Consider the following 5,629-nt stretch of genomic DNA (forward strand, 5'->3'; position numbering starts at 1 on the left):
CAGTCTGTAATGACAGTAAGAGCCTGCACTTCTCTAACCTAATGCACTTAGAGCACCACAAGGCCATGACCCAAAGGCCTCTGAATGACTGCATTCAGACGGCAAGGACTTCAGGTCACGCCCACTGAGGCAAAAGATTTGTGTGTGTTTGGGGAATGGAAATACAAGCCCTTGTGTTAAATATATGTGATTATATTAAAAAGGATGTATCTTATCTGCTTGGGGTTTCATCCCATCAAGTGGGCTATAATTCTAGAGAGCAAAGGATACCATCTATCACATCTCTTTGGCCAGTTTCTCTGTGAGGCCTCTCTCAAACTTACAGGAAGAATAGATACTCATTTTCTTGCCTAGATTAGATGCAAAGGTCTTAAGTCCACATTCAGAATTAACTATTGAAGAGGAATTTTATTGCAGAATCTGGGATTCATCTGGTAGATGGGTTAGGTAGAAAGGGGTACAGTGTACCTGCTTTATTAGTCTACCCATTTTTTTTTAATACAATAAAATTTTATTTTTGTTGGAGTCATATATTACTTTAGAGGTAATTTTCACTCCAAAAATATTTAAGTACAAAACCAAAACACTAGTTTTTAAAGGTGGTTATAGCAGAGCAAGTTATACAAATTAATATCTTTTAAAAGTATATAATTTCTCCTTTTAAAGTGAGTTCTCTCATGCAAGCTGTTGAAGTTACAGCAGCAGGGCAATCTCTGCTTTGTTTTGGGGTTGGTCCAAAGCCAGGTAGAGTTCCAATGCATGAAAAGCTTTAAAATTCTACCTTAAGGAGAGTCAATGTCAATACCAATTTCCAAGTACTTTTAAGAAAACTTAAATTTTCATATAAATACTGGAAACCTTAAAATTAGCCATTTCAAACAACACTAATTTCAGATGATCCCTTTATTTAGAAGCCCTGTATCTCTGTTTTGATCAAGTCACATAGCCTAAATCAGCTTATTAAAAAAAAATTCTACCTAAAATATAGTTGTATTTTTTAAATAACAAATAAATATTGCCAGCTTGGAGAGACCTGGGGCACCCAACGTTATCTACCATCTGGTATTATCATTTTTCTACAAACGCTGCTGCTGCCATTGGAGTCCTTATGCTTCTTCTTGCTGAAGCCGTCAGTTCTTCAATCTCGGCATTTAATTTATGTATTACCCATTCCATTGCTTCTCGGCCTTTATTAGCATTTGAAGATATGGTACTTGCCATCAGTCCTTCAAGGTAACTGCTAAGGCTGACTCCTTTCACAGTGATTATGGCTTCTTGAGTCAAAATAGTTTTTTCTGGGTCCTGGGGATGTGGTTTGTATATAAGTCTTTCATCTACTGAAACCATATTTGTAAATGAAATATTAGTAGATTTAAGTTCCATTGTTTTCTCTACAGGATCAACTACAGAATGTTCTTGCACATATGTTTTGGTTCTTGCTGCACCAATAAGAGACTTCACAATGGAAGGCAGTCCCCACTCTGTGCTCAGAAGTCTATGGCTGTGCAACTTTCCGGAGGGATCTATATGTCTGTCCAACACATCAACTCCCACCACACTCGGGTTCATAGGGTTTGGGTATTTCTGCATTGCAGCTGTGGTAACAGTTTCCCATGGGTGGTCAAAGACATGCTCCGAAGTCCAGATCTTCATGGTGCGGGCGGCCCGCGCGGTGCCCGGGCGGCGCTAAGGGACAATGAGGCAAAGAGGCTACACCTGCTCCCGCCCCACACCCAGCACCCCGGCGCCCCGGCCGGCTGCGCTGTGCGCAGGCGCCGTCCGGCCCTACGCGAGCTAGTCTACCCATTTTAATATGCACTATGCATTTAGAGGACTTGCAATTCACATACAAGTGACTTTTCTATACATCTTTCAGTTGATTCCTATTTTACAGACAAATCAACTGAAGTGTAGAAATTTCAATGGCCTGCCAAAGATCAACTAGCTAATAAGCGGTGGAGTTTGGACTAGAGCCCTCATCTTCTGACTCTGTTGTAAATGCTAATCAAGGGCCAGAGGGTAGCTTGAGAAAAAGCAGAAACTTCAGTGGCCTGTCTTTCATAATGAGGCCCCTGGGAGGAATTGGGACCTGCTCATTATTTTCTGACTTTTCCAAGTGCTCAAGAATCATTAGACTGGGTTTTTAGCCTGTCTTTTCAAAGTGCTAAGAAAAACATGTAAAGTGATAAGTGGTCAATGGAGATTGTGGAGAATGACCAGAAACCTGGTGGAATGTTATTGTTGTTGTTGGGGATAAGAAGGAAGTCACTCATGTGAGATAGCTTTGTGGGAAGCTGGACCTATGATAGTATATTTCCTTTACCCCATTGTTTTTGGCATAGAGGGGAGAGTTGAAGTAGTTTTACTGCTTATAGATTTCATGAGCTAGAAGAAGTAACTCTCAGTTACTTATTCTGAAATGAAATAGAGCATGGTTAAGATTAGGATCTGGATATTCCAGAATGATGAGAGAGATAATGACTTCCTCAAATTACTGAACCAGGAACTGAACTTGTGATACTTAATCCTCATAAAGACCCTGTGAGGTGTATGTCATTAACCACATTTGGAAATGAGATTACTAGGACTTAAGGAGTTGAATAACTGGCCAAAGACTTATAATGGCCAGAGCTAGGAATTGAACTGGATGTGTATGACTTCAAAGCCACTCTTAAATCAGTGTGCTTGTTAGTTTTCTCTTGGAAACAAGGTGATCTGAGGATGACCTGACAGTCTCCTCACTGTCTCTGCCACCAGGACTTGCCTGTACTTTTTCATTCCTCTGAAATGCCTCCTTCATCTCTCTCTGCCCTCATGAATATAATCCACCCTCTAAGGTCTGGTTTAATCCTAAACTCCTCCAGGAAGCCTGGAATCCACAATGACCTTTTCCTTCTTGAAAGTCCTATAGACACATGCAGAATTTCTTGGAACCATATCTTTTCTTTTCATTCATTCAATGTATAACTAAATGGAATTTGGTTTTTAATACCTTCTCAAATACTCATTAGATGTTTCACAGAAATACACTTTATTCTATATAAATAAATCCACAAATCAGGGGGTAAAATCCTTTATCAGATTTAGAGTTATAAATTGAAGCCAACCAGAACCATCTCTCCTCACTTAGCCATTCCCCAAATTTTGGCCCAGGATCACAGAGGTAGGGAAGCAGGTGTTCCTCCTGGCTCCATGCATGGTAGGAAACAGACTTGCTCCTCTTACCTGACATTTCCCTCTCTGATTCCCTCTCTTTAATAAAACTCCAAAAAGGCCATGCCTCTGCAGTGTACCTCTCTGCCAGGTTGATGACACAGTTTATTCCCTAAAAAACTAATGAAACAGTAACAAACACTAGGTTGTTGTGGTGCTTCAGACAGCCATAGGGAAATGGCTCAAGACCCTTTATGATCCAGAGTGAAGCAGGACAGCTCAGGCTGTCTTATACTTCCATGGGACAGAAGCAGAATGGAATTGGACTCCTGCCTTGCTTTTCACTAACCAGATAGCTTTGAGGAAGACCCTTAACCCCACTGAAGCTGTGAAATGGGAGTACTGTATTTCTTGAAGGATCACAGTGAGGATCAACAATAATGCTATTATGTGCCATGGCAGGCATTAAATAGGTACTCAAAAAATGAAAGATATTATAATTATTAGATGTGAACCCAATTAAAAAGAGACCAATTCAGGAAAACCAAATGCTTATGTCTTTGCATAAAAAGCCTCCTCCTCCACTTCCTCCTTCTTTTACTTCTTTCTTCTTTTAATCCCATTCAAAATTAAACATTGTAACTGCGATTGCCAACTTTATAAAACAGACATGTGTAAGTGAGAAAATTATCACTGCTTTTTAGCCTCTAAAAGATTCATGCTCACATTTGGGGATATTGAAAAAGAAGCAGCATGGAGACAGCTTTCTCATGTTTAAGCCTGGAAGTATAGGCTCTGGGCCAGATCAGAACGCTCGAGGCCACAGGAGGGTCTTATACTAGTGGTTGCTAAGCACCACGTTAGAAAACCTAAGGTATTACTGGGTGATCTTACCACATTCTTAGAATGTCAAAGATTATCTCGTTTTCCTCATGAGGAAACACACCAGACTGGTAGAGAAACCTTCCCTGTGCTTCCCAATGACAGAGCCAGAAGCCAAACCTGGTCTCCAGGTGCTCAGATCTCTTTCTGCTACTTCCCAGCCAGCAGTTTGAAGGCATCACTGAGTAAGTGTGTGCTGCTTGGAGGGTAGAAGGCAGGAGGAGACAGAGTCCCAGCCCTGCAAGAGTTCACAGGATAGAAAAGCAAGAGTTACCCTCAGGCAGCCATAGGGAGATAGCTCAAGACCGTTGATCCAGAGCTAAGTAGGACAGCTCAGGCTGTCTTATATTTCCACGGGACAGAAGTATATTTGTTTTGTCTACTCCATTCCTTAAAATAGTCTAGCTGAGGTAGTATGTATAATTATTAATTCACTTAATGGACACTGGAGCCACAGTGGCTGGTATGAAATCCCAGCTCACCCAAGGAATAGCTGAGCAACTTTGGATGAATTACCTCACCTCTCTATGCTTCAATTTTTCTATAGGTAAATCATGGATAGTATTGTAAAGGTGAAATGAGATAATTCACATAAAATGCTTCAAAAAGTGCCAACAGAGAGCAAGTACTCAATAGACTTAGTCATAATTATTGAACTAAGCAATCACATTAGAGAAGAAATTAATATTTGATAAACATATACATATTTGATATGTCATGAAATGGTGTTTGATGAATGAATTAATGAAATTAGAGTCAGAAAATGAAGGGATTCTTGCAGGTTGAAGTGCTCAGAGTAGATTTCCTAGCAGGGTTCTGACCTAAGCCAGGCATCTAAAGAAATGTTAGGATCTGACAAAGACGAAGAAAGAAGAGAAGAAAAAATTTTCCATTTTCAGAAGATCTTTCAGACATAGACTTATATTCAAGATGTTTATTGGAGTGTTATTTTATTAGAAAAATATTAGAGATTACCTATATAGCCACTGAGACAATTAAATAAAATTTGATGAATTCATAAAATCAATTACTTTGAATCTACTGAAATATTTTAAAATAATATTTAATGACAAATATACCCAGATTATAATGCTAAATTATAAAAAAGCCCCACATTATAGACAGTATAAAAAGCATCCATTCACATACAAAAAAGAAGAAAGGAAATACATACACCAAAATATTAGAAAGGAGGAATATAAGTAACTTTGCTTCCTTAAATGTTTCTAAATTTTTCAAATTGTCTAAAATGGGCATGTATTTTTTAACAATTTTCTTTTTTTATTGTGATAAAATATACATAACATAAAATTTATCATTTTAACCATTTTTAGGTGTACAGTTTAATTAATACTATTTTCAAGTTTTGTATTTTTATCAAGTTAAGACTCCCAGGCCCAAGGACCTTGCTCACATGACTCCTCTCAGAGTGGCCCTGGCTGGTACTGAGTGGAAGAACAGCCACTACTAGTGCTCTGGTAAATACCACTGTGGTTTTGAAACATGTAACCACCTGCTGAGGGTTGACACTTTGGCCCTCCAGTGTAGGCAGTGGTTCCTCCATGAAATCAGAGTGTTACAAGCTTGGTATGCC

At 39.1% G+C, this 5,629-nt stretch overlaps 1 pseudogene; it reads right to left on the reverse strand.

Moving 5' to 3' along the window:
* Positions 1-964: 964 nt before the first annotated feature.
* LOC142870951 (PRELI domain containing protein 3B pseudogene) lies at positions 965-1,766 on the reverse strand (annotated as a pseudogene).
* Between the last annotated feature and the right edge of the window lie 3,863 nt (positions 1,767-5,629).

The sequence above is a fragment of the Microcebus murinus genome, chromosome 1, assembly GCF_040939455.1.
Source record: "Microcebus murinus isolate Inina chromosome 1, M.murinus_Inina_mat1.0, whole genome shotgun sequence".
Taxonomy (NCBI): Eukaryota; Metazoa; Chordata; class Mammalia; order Primates; family Cheirogaleidae; genus Microcebus; species Microcebus murinus.